Raw genomic sequence first — 15,112 nt, forward strand, 5'->3', positions numbered from 1 at the left:
GATGAATTAACGCCTATACAACACATCTGTTGCCTGGGTAAACAGGCAGGGGAGGAGATGAGAGGAAAGAGAGACAGAGAGAGAGGGAGAGAGCAGTAATGGGATGCTCTGTGGCGACATCTCAGCATCCTTTGTTTATCTGCCACTGCCTGCGGCCTGACATTATTGCCTGCGCAAAAGATGGACAGGGGCCTCTGTGTGACGCACTGCCGAGGCTCGGAGAGCTCTGAGAGAGTAAATAGTCACCCATTGAGTTTACCCCCCCCCCCCACCCCCCCTCACCCAGCCACCCACTCAGACACTCTCTCAGGGCCACCAGTCTACTGAGTGGCCCTTCCCTGACTGGGCCGAGCTTTTAACAGGCCACTTCAGAGGACACCTGGGGACATGCTTTTTCTACAAGTGCCAATAGAGTTTAAAATAAATAAACAAATACAAAATAAACCTCTCGTCTCCGGTTAAGAACTCTCAACATGCAGCTGAAAACCTCACAGGTCTGCTGATGTCATTGGCTGTAATTGGGAGCAGTTTGATAAGAGGGTGCCGCCGGTGAGGGAGAGAGTGATGAAAGCCCATACCAACCCAGGGGTGGAAAAGACAGGATCAATAGATCAGAGAGCTCTTTCTGCTGACGCTCTTCTGAGGCTGAGGACTCTCACTTCACACATTGATTTTGACTCCCATTCCTTTTGAATATGCAACACAATGACTCAGGCGGAAGAAAGAGAAGAAGGAAGAAAAAGGAAGTCTGGGGAATTCATCCTGATATTTTAAGCTTGATTTGATGTTTTGGGATTTCATTTACTCCACTCTTAGTCAACATTTTAAACACAATAGATGGGGATACGGATATATCTTAAGCATTGTAAATAGAGCTCATTATTATCTGAAGTGGAAGGAAAACAACACTGAGCTCATAAACAAGAACAAACAATTGCTTACCCATAACCATTTCAGAGGCGTTTAATAAGGCACTTGATACTCTGTGGAATAGCACCCCTGTGGTCTGTCTAGGCTGCCTTGGCAGTGTGCACAAGTACTTACAGCATCAACTGGCACAAAACTGCCACGGATGAGACAGCGGTTTATTGTACCTCGTTTTTGCTCCCTCCGTGGATGTTGGAGTCAGCTGAGCAGTGTCCTCAATCTCCGCCACGTAATCCGCCCGGAGAGGAACGCATCCATCAGCGCGCCAATCAGGGACGTGCATAGGAATTTTGAAGGGCAGTTGTTTGCCTTGGAAGAAAGGGGCAACACATTCATTTTTGTCACCGCCGCTGCCAGGCCCCCGTCATCTGATCGCAGATTTTGCCAATATCATTTTAAACTCTCACTAATCATTGCTGCCACGCCCCCGTCATCTGATCGCAAATATATTTTTTTTTTTCGGAGGGGCAACTTCAGTCGAGGAGGGCAAATGGGCAGTTGCCCGAGCAACCTTAGCCCACTCCTGCGCACGTCCCTGGCGCCAATAATACAGACTACCCACAGACCTAATGCGATGATCCACATTTTTTTAAGAGCCCACAGGACTCCGACTAAGGGGTGACAAAGACAAAGCCTGGTCACCTTCAGGACTCTGTCAGTGTAAATGGTGTGACGAGGAGATACATTCTCAAATCATCACTTCCAAAAAAGGCTAGGGATTAAGCATTATGAGACAGCGTACATGCCAAACTTATATCTTACTTCCGAGTCGTTTTATAAGGAATTACACAAGTTCAATGGAGTTTGGAGTCCCACTTCAGTGGCCCAGCACTCAGGGTAAAAAGTTCAGAGGCTCACGCTGTGGTGAGTGACAGTCGGCAGTGTAAGAGGAGTGTTGCCACTCGTGCATCCTTGATTCAAGCGACCCTTGTGATAACAGACACATCACACTCCGTTGATACTGCGGTTCAGATGAGAGGCCTTTGGAGTGATGGGAGATGTACTCAGTTTTTTTAAGGTCAAAGTTGCTTGTCTGTAGGATTTTAGGAGGCACTGACACGGTGAAGTGCACGTATGCCGTTCTGAAAGGAAGAGTGAAAGGTCAAACAGAATGAGAGGCTCAGAGACAGAATTCTGGAAAAATCCATAAACTCAACTACCCCAAACTGATGCAATACAACAGTGTGAAAATACAGACAGATCTGCTGTCACTACTCAACTATGCTGAGATTGTTCACTCTAATACGAACAGTGTGTAGGCTGATGCTGAAAAATGTTTGTTGTTTGAAATACTGAAACGAAATATTTAAACGTAAGGAACCCATTTTAGATTCTCTGCTGTGACAAGATGTATTTAAAAGATCATATACTATACACAGCTTAATATTAAAACGTAATGCAAACAAATGATCGAAATAATGACTCTTCCTACCAAGATTATTGTTTCTTTCAGTTTTCTCCCCTCTTGTCAAAATGTGACTCATTTGATTCTGAGAGTAGTTGTAAAGCTGCGGGTGACTATTAAAGACAATAACAGAGCCGCTCCTTTGGGTATCTTAGCTTTAGAGTCTATTCTTGGCAAGAAAATATATATAAAAAAAACAATCTTGACTAAGCAGAGGCGATGATTGAGGTCTATTTTCCCATCAGATACCTCCAAGCTGTCGGAGGTTGTGGACATGTGGTCGTGCCTAGAATGACTAATTAGTAGACTTCAGACTCTTAAGATAACACCTGCTCCACTTACCCAACAGCCCCTGAGACCAGTCGTACAGGTCTGGCCACCTCTGAAATGTCACCATCTGTGCCCTGTTGTGGCATGTTTACTTGCCCCTAATGCCCTCAAGCCCCATACCCCTCTTTCTTCAGTTATCTCTCTCTCTCTGTCTTTCTCACTCTCTCTTTCTCTCTCTTCATCTTTTGAAGTGTCCTCATTTTCGAGTGGCCGCTCCAAAGCTGATGTATTGCCTCTGTTTACTTCTTCCCCACCCCACAACCACCCTATCCTCTATCTCCTGTTTCTCAGTCCATCTCTCACATCTCTCTCTCTCTCTCTCTCTCTCTCTCTATCTCTCTTTCTTGCCCCCTCTCTCCTTCTTTATCTCTTCCTCTCTCTCTCTTTCTCCTTCTCTCTCTCTTTCTTGCCCTCTCCCTCCTTCACTCTCCTTCTCTCTATCTCTCTCTCTCTCTCCTTCACTCCTCTTCTCTCTATCTCTCTCTCGCTCTCTCTTTCTCTCTTTCCTTCTCTCTGCTGCATCCCCCCCAGTTGGCCGCGGGTGATGTGGGCATGCCTGCACAGTAATGTCATATTCCATCAGTGGGCGCAGGCCTGCGGGGACGCTGAGAGACCCTGAGTGTCAGCCTCATTACTCGCCAGGGGGGAAACTCTGCACCCTGAGCGTGACCAGTTACTGTGACGAGACGAAGCCCGTCTCTGCCCTGCGTCTGACTAAACCCCCCGCCCCTCTACCCCCCTCACCACCACCTTCACAGTTGACAGTATTAGGTTGGGGGGGGGGGCATGTGCAGGTTGTGGACCCATTATTTTCCCGGCCGTCTCCATGGAGGAGCCTGCCTGTGACACCTTCTGTTTAAGTAGTCGCTCAGCCCTGACAGTGAGAAAAGAGGAAGAGGCGAGAGTGGTTTTCTTCTTTGGAGGAGGAGTGGAGGAGGGGACCAGGTGGAGGACTCCTGTCAACAACCCATAGTTGGGATTTCAAATCAGGACACATTCATTGCACCTGCATATCACCTTGATGAATCTGTGCTATAGAACCATCAGTCATACTAACAAAACAGGTAACAAGCGATGAGAGTTCTCTTTTTTTTCTGGGCCATGAAATGTTCCTACTGCAACCTTGGTTAGCTGCCAGTAAGGATGTATTCAAATGTCAGTCAAGACGAATCTTGTCATTTGGGCTCACTGGATTGCCAGCAGTGACCTACAGTTGGTATTTCATCCTCAATTCAAGCATTGCACAACACCCTTCACTTGAACCCACTGGTAAAAAATAAACAAGTCCGTATTATGTGTCCATATAAACTGTATACATTGCATGCATATTTAAACCTGCTCTGTTGTTCCTCCTTGAAGAGAGCTGCACACTGGAGCCTTTGTCACTGCAGCCGATCCCCAATGGGAACAGCTTCCAGGGGGATGATGTCAGTGGGGAGGCTTTGTGTGTGTGTGTCTTTTCTCTCTGCGTCTCACCGGGAAGATCCCCACCCCCCAGGTGACACTCCTGCATGTCACCCTGGTGTGCAGAAAGAAAGACAGATAAAAGTGAGAGCTTCTCTTTCTTATGCTAACTGTGTGTGTGTGTGTGTGGGGGGGGGGGGGGGGGGGGGGGATTTACAGCATTCCAGCAGGCACAAGTGTAAGTGCTCTGATTCTATCTTTATGACACACACACACACACACATACTAGTGGAGAGGGGGGGGGGGGGGGAATGTGAGTGAGTGAACAAGAGAAACACACACACACACAAACACACACACACACACACACACACACACATACTAGTGGAGAGAGGGGGGGGGGAGAAAATGTGAGTGAGTGAACAAGAGAAACACACACACACACACAAACTCACACACACACACACACACACACTCATAGACACTAACATACAAATATTCATAGAACACAGAAAAAATGCCTCCACAAACCAACCCAGTGTACACAAATCTCGTTGAACTGTGTAGCGTCATATAAACATAATATAAGTATAAACGAGGTGAAATATATGAATTATACACATAAATATAAACGAGGTAAACAACCAACATAGTCTCCCGTGAGTGTTGCGTAGGAGAGCTTAATTACATGATTATGAAGCTCTAATTACAGCCACATAAGTGTGATTACGTGGAAAACTGGAAGTGACTCCATAACAAGCGAAAAGAAAGTACATAATAGGAAAACAACATCAGAAACAAAGGTGAAGTATTTCCATAAGGGGTGTGGAAATCAGTGAGGGCTTCTGTGTATCTGCACTGCCTTCTGCCTTTTCTCAATCCCATCTTTGCCTCAGCTTATTAAAGGGGAGAACAAAATGATACTGAACGCTTAACTTTCCCACATCACAATATCTCTCATAAGAAGCATCATCCTCCAAGCTGCATTTGAGGCGGCATGTCAAAGGACAGTGGATAAATAGCTGCAGATTTCGCAAAGCTGCAATCCTTTGCCTTCTCGGGTGGAGAACCACTTGGTTTTAACTTTAAAGTAGATTTCATGCTTTGGGACATTTTGCGGTCGTCAAAAAAGATAGTAGCTGGATTTTAGCACACTATAATTATTCATGAACTGAATACCTGGCACACGTTTGCCATGACATTGGGAAGCTCATGATTGGGAGTGGGGTAAGTCTCTTTGAACGACTCTAAATGTACTGTCCACCTTTATCAAGAAAGTTTTGGCTCGGCTGCTGTTTATCTCATTTAGTCTAGTGGCAAGTGAAAAAGTCACTGCCCTGGCACTTCTTACGCTTTTTTTTTCTCTCAGCACTTTTTCCCACCCGCAGGAGGAGGTAAATAAAATTGTCCAGCCTTTTATCACTTTCCTGGCATTTCACATGGCTTCAGGGCTGTGGCTCTCCTCTCTCTCTCTCTCTCTCTCTCTCTCTCTCTCTCTTCTCTCTTTGTCCCCCTATCCCCCTCCTTCTTTCTCCCTCACTCTGTCCTCGTCACTGTCTCTTCTGTCCACTTTCCCATTTTTGCCTTTGTATCTTCAAAAATGTGCTGCCATCTAGATAGCACCTTTCACTCTCAGAATATGAGGGAAATTGATTTCTGTGGCTAAGTAGCTATCTTCACATCTGAATAGTCTCTAAAAAGTAACAGCACCTTTCTTAGAATTCTTTTTAGTGCACCTGAGCAGCTCGTCCACTATGTCACATGAAAGGTGCACTGGGAGGGGTGATGCATATCAAAATGTAAAAGACCAAGAGTGCTGAGCTGTCAAATATACTGGCCATTGATGCCTCAACTCGATTGGCTTTCAAACTAAAATGCTTGTCAACTGCCTTGCAGACTGCACAGAATGATGTTAAACATTTCTTTCCCAAGCCCTACGTTATGTTTTATACCATACCTCAGCTATACTTCAAGTATCCATACTGCTAAATTCTGAAATTACATTATGTTCAGTATGTTTTCTGTCATATTTTGTATAGCTGTGAAGGTGCTGACCACTTGTTCCAGTGCTATTTAATGTTTTTTTTTTTTTTACTTTGGCCAGGTTGAAATACCATTGCTCCATTTTTCGGGGAGTTTAAAAAAAAAAAAAATTATCAAAAAAACGTCAACAACACATTGAACTACCAATTTTGTTTCAAGAATAACTAAACACACTGATTAATACTGAAATATTTTGGACTGTTTTCCTTCAGATGATATACAGTTCTGAAGGAGTTGACCACCTACTCCAGTGCTGTTTAATGAGATTTAACTTTGGCCAGGTTGAACTACTTCTAGTTTATGGAGGCCATTGCTCTATTTCAGGGGGGTCTCACCACAGGGAGGTCAGGGGTCGATACAGGCACGGAGGCAGATACTATCTGGAGCCACTGTGGTGGGAGGCTGTTGCCACAATGACTGTCCTGGAAAAAAAACAATCCCACTGGAGGGTCCTCTGTTCTTTGCCCTTCAGCTCTCTGGCACCCTGCTGACGACTTATAGACTTCTAGCGCATACACTTCTTCTTGCCAAGAGCAGGTCATTTTCAAACGACCAGTCAAGAGCAAGATAAAGCCTGCAGCGAAGGGACGATGTGTATCCTAAGAAAGGCAAGGCCGTATGATCGATAGGTTTGATGGTGAGATCCTCGGCAGCTCAATGGCCAGTGAACATGCCTTGTCATTTATTCTCCTGCACTTGTCTGAGTGGTGTAGTCCCACTTAATTAAAATGGATTTCTCCTCCGCTCTGTGTCCAGACTCCTAGTCTTTTTTCTCTCTTTTTTGATTGTTTTTTCCCAATCCAGGGGGCTCTAGAAGGGATGACAAATTGGAGACAGAGGAATCTCTCCATCATGACTTCATATAACCCAAGGATGTTGACATATAGACAGATTCTGATATTGCTCATGGCTGAAGTGCCATCTTCAGGGATATCAAGAGCATCCATCTACCCATTGAACCTGTGGTCTGTTAGGTGCTGACAGCACAAAAGGGTTGGATGCTCCTGTACCCTTATGTTGCAACATTTCACTTTGGCAATGTGTACATTTTTGCATTCTTGGAATCATGATTTACAACTGATTCTCCTCCTGAACACAGGAGATGTTTCATCCTCTCAAGGTTTCAGCCGCTGGTAGAAGAAGGGTGCTTCGATATATACATAGCAACATACACTTTTAGTATTGTCAGTAATGGCTATCAAATCATTAACTTAGGTCATAAGTATAGTTAAAAGGCTTTTTTATTTGCCTTTAATTGCTGTTATACCTTTCTTTCACCCACATGCTGTATGTATTTCCAATCATAGAAAAAAAAACACTCATTCCTTTTCATTTTGTATCTGTGTGTGGACATAAACTACCCCCATGCCAATCTCCTGGCTCACAGTTCTGTTGACCTCGTTATGTAACTCTGTGGCAGCTCTCCCTACTAATCTCTGACGGACCCAGATGTGACCAGACACTGTCTTTTCTGCCTGATTCTGCAGTCTGTAGATATTATTACATATTAAATCTCAATTTAGGAGACTGTATTCATTTCATTGAGTTAACTAATTTTATCAAAATGCATCAGAGAAAATATAAATTAAGTTGCAATTTGCTATTGAATCAAAGATGACAACAAAAAGGCAGCTATAGTTTAGCATTCAGCATGGCACTCAATAAGCAGAGGGCACTTTAGTGAGGCTGAGAGAAAGATATTTTCTGTGACTGCTTCAGCGCCCGTATGGGAAAATGTCTTTTATAAACTGCCAATTTTATTTTACTTTTCAGTTTCACCTGCAACAACCACAGGATTGCCTTGCATGAGCCAGAATCTATATGTATGCACCTTAGGGTGCCATACAGGGCTGCCACAACATCACCTTCTCATTTCCAAACTAAATAACAGACTGTTAGCACCCTGGCGACAAGCAAAAACCATACGTTTTATTACTTTTACAGTTGATTTGGTCCAGAGGTGGGCTTATGTTTTTTGTGTAGAGGCTTTAGGAACCATGTCAGCACAGAAAATTGCCTTTCACCTGTTTATTATGTTTCCGTCGCTTGGCCCGCTTCAGCTTTAAGTGTTTTTTTTCCCTATGTGTGTGTGCTAGACATTTACCAAAATGGAAGCCTTGTAGAACCTGATAATGTAATAATTTCCTGATAACGTAATAACCCTGATAATGTAATAAAAAATCCTTCATAAGTCCCTAAAACATGTAATAAAACCTGATAATGTAATAATACCCCGATAATGTAATAAAGTGCAGGTTAGCCTCAATTTTGCAAAACCTGATAATGTAATAATTACCTGATATTGTAATAACTTTGGTTGGTGCTGTAGCATCAGGTCTCCAGTTTCAGAGGTCCAAACAGTGAAGCTGTCCAGAGACCTGCTGCTTCACTATTAGCAGATACAGTATATATTTTATATGATTGCGAATGCACAATTTTTACAATGGTGAAAGGGATATTCAGTGGTAATCAACTAATAGAGAAATAATGAGAACATTTTGGTATGTTATAGACCGGCAGCTAATGGGCACATAGAACATTGAGTTTCTAAGTCCTCATTGATCATCAATAGCTGACATTTCGCTATTTGATTTATATCAAATTCTCTTTTGATTTTGTGTGGCAATGTCCCTTAAAAATTACACTGTACCAGGCCAATCAAATCGTCTTTTGTCATTCGTCAGTCGCTCGGATTGGTTGTAGCGCCATTCCTATTGTGTGGCATTGCGTGCAGAGGCAACTTAACAGACAACCGTTAATCCCGCCCACACTGAAAATCGTGTTGTGCCAGACCCTTGTACAGCTTCTTGCTGTACAGGTTTGGCTTGCGAGGCTAAAGGCCTATACCATTGGGATCAAAATATGAGCAAAACAATAGTGGGTGGTTGTCTACACAGCATCACTACTTGGTCTGAATAACTGGTGTCCCAACATTTCAGCACTGACCAAAGTTTTTACAATATCAGGAATTTATTACATTATCAGGTTCTGCAAAATTGAGGCTAACCTGATAATGTAATAACTTCCCATTAATGTAACATTTTATTACATTATTGGTATGGCGATTGTTACATTATTGGGAAATGCACTTTATTACATTATTGGGATATTATTACATTATCAGGTTTTATTACATCTTTTAGGGACTTATGAGGGATTTTTTTATTACATTATCAGGGTTATTACGTTATCAGGAAATTATTACATTATCAGGTTCTACAAGCCTCTTTCAATGCCCTGGGTGTGTGGATTGCAGAGGGAATTGTCAACATTTGATATCATCCGAAGAGAAGTAAGAAACGATCAGGGCAAAAATGGAGCCTATTATAGCCTTGGCCACTCCAGCAAAGCATGCATTTTTACCTCCTGCTGTACACTGCGCCGCTCTGCACTTTGTGAACCAAGAACAGGAAACGATTACGTTTTTGTGTGCATGGCTTTCTTTTATCCCACAGTATGTAAAGTGTCTTTGAGAACTTTGAAAAGCGCTATATAAGTGTGATGTATTATTATAAGTATTATTATTATAGTATTATTACACCAACTGAATGCTTATTGGTTGAATGGTAGAATGAATCACAGACTGCTGCATTGACAAGTCAGAAGTAACAAAATTACATTTTGTTGTCTTCGTTTAACTGATTGGACTTTTTTGGCAACATTGTGTGGATGGTGTGAGGCCACTCAAATCTGTTTCATATGTGAGTTAATGGAGAGACTCGAGTGTAGAAAGTGTAAGACATATGCTAAATGCTAAATGACAAGACGCATTTCACTCTTTAATTTTTGGTGCCTTTTAGTATATGAGTGTCATTTGTATAGAAATACAAATCAATGCTGTGTTCCCTTATGCCAGGGTTATAAATAGGTATCCATGGTTATCCATATTTTACTTTTGAGTAGGTAGAGGAATCATTACCCAGGTGCACATAAAGACTTATGATCTATGACTCACACTTAGGTTTTGTTAAATACAAGCCTGTAATAGTACCTCATCTAAAGATGATGAGCTGTAATTCCCATAACCCTGAACATGGAATGATGGTTTGTTTCAAATGGGCTATATGTTATTTTTACTCTTATCTGAAGAACCTAATTTGACACATGACTCTCATCCCACTTGCATTTATGATTTGTTTTGCTGTTGATAGTACCTTCATGCAAGGGTTTTGGAGGATTTGCAGTTGGCACCCATGCCCTCAATAAATTGATTTTGAAATGAAAATGAAAATCTTTGCAGCAAACGAGGCTGCCTTGTGTGCAACAAGACTTAACCATTCATTCCCTGCGCAAGAGACAAGCTTACAATTTAACTCTTTATTACAGTAAAGCAGGTATGGCAGCCTCCTGATGGGTTTGTAATGAAGATAAAACTTCATTAAACAACATTTTAATTACTGGCCTATCAGGGAGACTAAAAGCGAGTGCTGCATGACAATGGGGTGATCACGCATCACAATGGGGTGCTGGTGTGAGCCATAGTGTCTGACTACTTGTGACACGTATTGTCCAAAACTGTACAGGAATTAAATTAAATCTAGTAGGCTTACGAAACATTGGAAACATTGCTTCTAAACGCATCAAAGTGTTCACTCTGGATTAAACGATCAGTGTACGTGCCCACGTTTACCTTTTGGCAAACACATTTGAGAATATTATTATAAAGTTTCAAAAGTGGAAACCATCAGAAATGAACATTGAACATATGGAAGTGAGGAGAAAGGGCTTGCGGCCAACACACAAGTGCCAGTAACCCACAAGTGGGAATGAGAAGAGGACTCTCCAGAGTTGCACATACCCTTGAACTACCATCATGTTCAATCCCGTGTTGCAGTTTATGAATGCAAACCTTGGTGGCCATGAGTCAACACACAAAGAACTTTCATCACACTTTCATGTGTATTTCAAAGGGCTTGCTGAAGTGCTACCTCACAAGCTCTGCCTAATGTCACTGCCACTGCAGCTATTCCTTCAGACTCGTATCAAAGTGGGTTAAGTAAATTATAAATTAATGATTATACTTGAACACAACAGAGTGGCAAGACAACAAAGTCTGTCTTTCTATAAATGAACAATAGGAAGCATTCAGATGTTGCACGTATTGAAGTGGTAACTAAGGTAACTGGGATACACATAAAACCTCATGGATTCAGACACTTTGACGTTGGGAACTTATACTAAAACATGGCAATGCTTTATCACTACAGTCAATACTACTACTATTATCATTTTGAGGCATAATGATTACTTTATAACCCTTTGTTTATAATACTACGCAAATCCTCCAGGGCCTGATTTTGTTAATCAAAACAGTATATGTTGTGATTCAGATTTCTCTTTGTCCTCAAATATCAAAGCATTGCAAAAGGCTCCCCATACAATGAATGCACATTTGTGTGACATGCATGAACGATGCATGATGTCTGCGTTCTGTGACTCATAATCTAGAGGCTACTCACGAATGATAGACAGATCCTTCTGATAGACAGATATCAAACAGCACTGAGAACTGAAGAAAGTCTCCCGTAGCCAGAGTTCAAATTGTTCCGTCCATTTCCACATATGACGGAAACATTTATCCTCTGTACAACAACGTTTACGAGACCCATGGGAGATTATGAGACGTTTTAATGAAACAGTGGGTTCTTTAACATATTGACTGGGATTTTACGACTGTGGATATTTGTGAGCTTATGAAACCTGCCTCTTGGTAAACAATGGCATGGAACAATAGGCCACGGTCCTCCCAAAGGTTATCAGGAAGATGCCCTGACAGACTCCATTGTCGACTCTTTCCTTGGCTGCTAATTTTTATCATTCCCCTCTGGCCTGAATGCCCCTCAAACACTGTAGCCAGGTGTAATGAGCCAGGGAATGACAGGACTGATCAAACGTTGGCTTTCATTGGTCCCCGTGGGGCTGTGTCTTTGGTTAGTAAGCTCCCAAACCCTGAGTCAGCCTTCCCCTTTATTAGAGAGAGGGGAGGAGATATATTGTCAATTATCTTTGTGGGAGGCACCACCACACCTCAGTGGTGATCTCAGGGAAATGATTCACAGCGGAGGGAGCAATCAAAGAAGAGGGGGTTCAATATCTCAGCAGTTTCAAAATGGGACACATGCTGGATAAAGCCTCCCTGCAATTAAGACACATCAGAGCTTTGATCATGGCACTTAAAAACGGCAGCTACCAGCCCAACAACCGTCAACTCAATCAAGGCGCCCTAATTGAGTATGTTGATTGTTTTCTTATACGGTCGATTCTGCCGGTGTTTGTGTAAATACACGGCAAACAACTCTGAAAAGGGGCTCACACAGATCCTTCAAACAATGGAAGCGCTTGTATTCAGCTCAGCCTCAGCATCTTTGCCCCAGGCCTGCCCTAATGAAGCTATAAAGCCCAGTGCTTCTCTCATCAGCACTGATCCATTGCTGACATCGATTCTCATTTTGGTACACTTTCATGTTTGATACCAAAGCTTATCCCCCCCCCCCCCCCCCCCCCCCCCCCCCCTCTCCTCACGTAAATTTGTTTAAGCGTCTTTGTGGGATGTGAGATGAGACCGACTCCAAATATAACGCGTGAATGTGGTGTTTAATTCAGGTTGACTCGGGGTCTACCCCCTGTAGTGCTCCCTAATGATGCACATGAAACTCATCGTTCAAAGCCAGTGTAAATAGGACAGCCCTAGAGCGAGCGGAGTCAGACATGAAAGCAGTTTGATCCTGTGCCTTTGTGCCGCTTTGCAATCTCATACCTGGACAAGGTTTCAGTGCTTGTGGTAAACAGCTTTAGTGTACTAAAGCGAAGCCCATGCCTGCAGACAAAGCTCCCTCAGAGAGTGCTGGAGGATGAAGTGGGGGTTGTTTTTGGAATATGGAATGGGTGGCAACACTCCAAGCTAAACCAGCATTTCCGTGTCAAAACCTTTACATCTAGTTTTTATAATTGAGAGGCAAATATGAAGACAGAGGGCAGATGCTGACAAAACCCATGAAAAAAAATATATATTTTGTCAGGCTTGTTGCAAATCGGCAAAGTGATCAATAAATTAGAAAATACCAATATTTTAGTGTATCGATTGTCTGAACCTAAGGTTTTAGGGTAGCATGAATTTAGCTAAATCGATGAAAGGCGAACCCTCTGGGCTGGACTAATGGAAAGTCAGAGTCAACATTATGCGGTACTATTTATGTATTGTAGGCGATGATTTATGTATTGAGGAAATCATTATCAGATCAAAGCAGGAGAATATAGGTCAACCATGTTATTCCAATAGTGCAAAGCATAGTTGAATCCATTCAAAACTTTTGTCAGGATGGCATTTTAATTCTCTGAAGTTGTCATTAAGGGGACTACGTTACAACATTAGAGGGTATCTTTGTGAATTTATTGCAGTCGAAGATGATATATGATATGTAGATATAACAAGCTTTAATGCCTCCACTATCAAAGATATGTTTGAAAAGCTGACAGCTGGCACTTTTACTATAGGGCCACAATGATACTACTGGAGAGAAATCAGAAATTCTCTTTAAGGGCGTCATTGAATTAATGAAGATTGTTTTACAATGTATGAGGAACAATAATTCATTTGAAGTAAAATAATTAGTTTGAAAAAATGTATGGTACTTCATTTATAGTATTTAATAAAAACTTCAAATTACTTCCTGATATATTGCCGTGTGACTTAAAAATTAATAAACACATGACACATATAATCAGTAATAACCAGATAAATATCATTCACATGTATTGTAATTAATATATCTAGTTTGTCCTTCTTTGTCTTTAAGCTTCCACTTAACACCAAACTGTGTCAAACCAAAAGTAAGAAGATTGCTGTGCCTCTATTACTGAAGATAGGATGAACAGAGAGAGTTTGGAGGAGGAAGGAGGAGATACTGAAGATAGGATGAACAGAGAGAGTTTGGAGGAGTAAGAAGGACAGGCGAGAGGGGCCCGAACATCCCCAAGCAACTGTCATGATGATGGACTGTGTAGAGACAAAATGTTCAGAAGGCACAGACACACACACCCACACACACATACACACACACTCACACACACGGACACATGTACACACACACACACGGACAAGCACAGGGCACGAGAGAGATGGGTAGGGGAAGATAGAGAAAAAGAAAGAGTGGGAGAAACACAAACCTCATTTTCATCAGCACCATTTTAAATTCAGTGTTGCTGCATCCAACCAGCCAGAAACCTTTTAAGCCGTGTTTGCATGTTTCCGCTCGCGTTTACAACCGAAGGCCTTGTTTTCCTTCCCGTCTCAGAGGCCGCCTGCTTGTTTGAGTTGGAGAGAGGAGGCAGGGGTAGGAAGGAAGGGCAGTTAGGGTAGGAAGGGTGGGGCAGCTTTCCTCCCCCCGGCACGGACTGGCGAATGAGACTTTAGGATGATTCACTGAAGCAGCCCTACTGACACTGAGTCAAAACAAACAGCAGCAGAGACATTTAAGGGAAACGTCTCACTCGTCTTACAACTTTGCATTCTCCTGCAGAAAGGGAGCGGTGTTTGGGCAAGGTGTGAATGGGGAATGGAGCTCGATAACGTTTACTGTGGCAGAAGCCCAAAGGCGAAAATCTTGTGCTCTTGTGCATGGGAACAATCAGTCAAATAAGAAATGCGGGGTCGTAATGTTCATACCCTGCTGGTTTAATCACACATTTCAATATTATAATTTATACAATTCACTGCTGCCCTTTGGTTGATGGAGAGAGATAACACAAGGTCATGAAGTGCACATCATTTTTTTTCGCTTTCATGCCTGAGTTTTGTCGATTGTCATTTTATTGAATGTTAACGTTTACGACTCTCAGACAGTTTTCAAGGATCTTGCCCAATGTCACGCTACGGTCAGCACTGCATCTTGGCTGCTGGAAGGGCTTTGTATGAGTGTAAGTCTTGTCTCCTGTGACAGTGAGCTACTGTTTCACATTTGCTGCTTGCGTATTCTGTTTTCTACGTCATGTGGGGCTTGACCT

The sequence above is a fragment of the Sprattus sprattus genome (assembly GCF_963457725.1).
Source record: "Sprattus sprattus genome assembly, chromosome: 6".
NCBI lineage: Eukaryota > Metazoa > Chordata > Actinopteri > Clupeiformes > Clupeidae > Sprattus > Sprattus sprattus.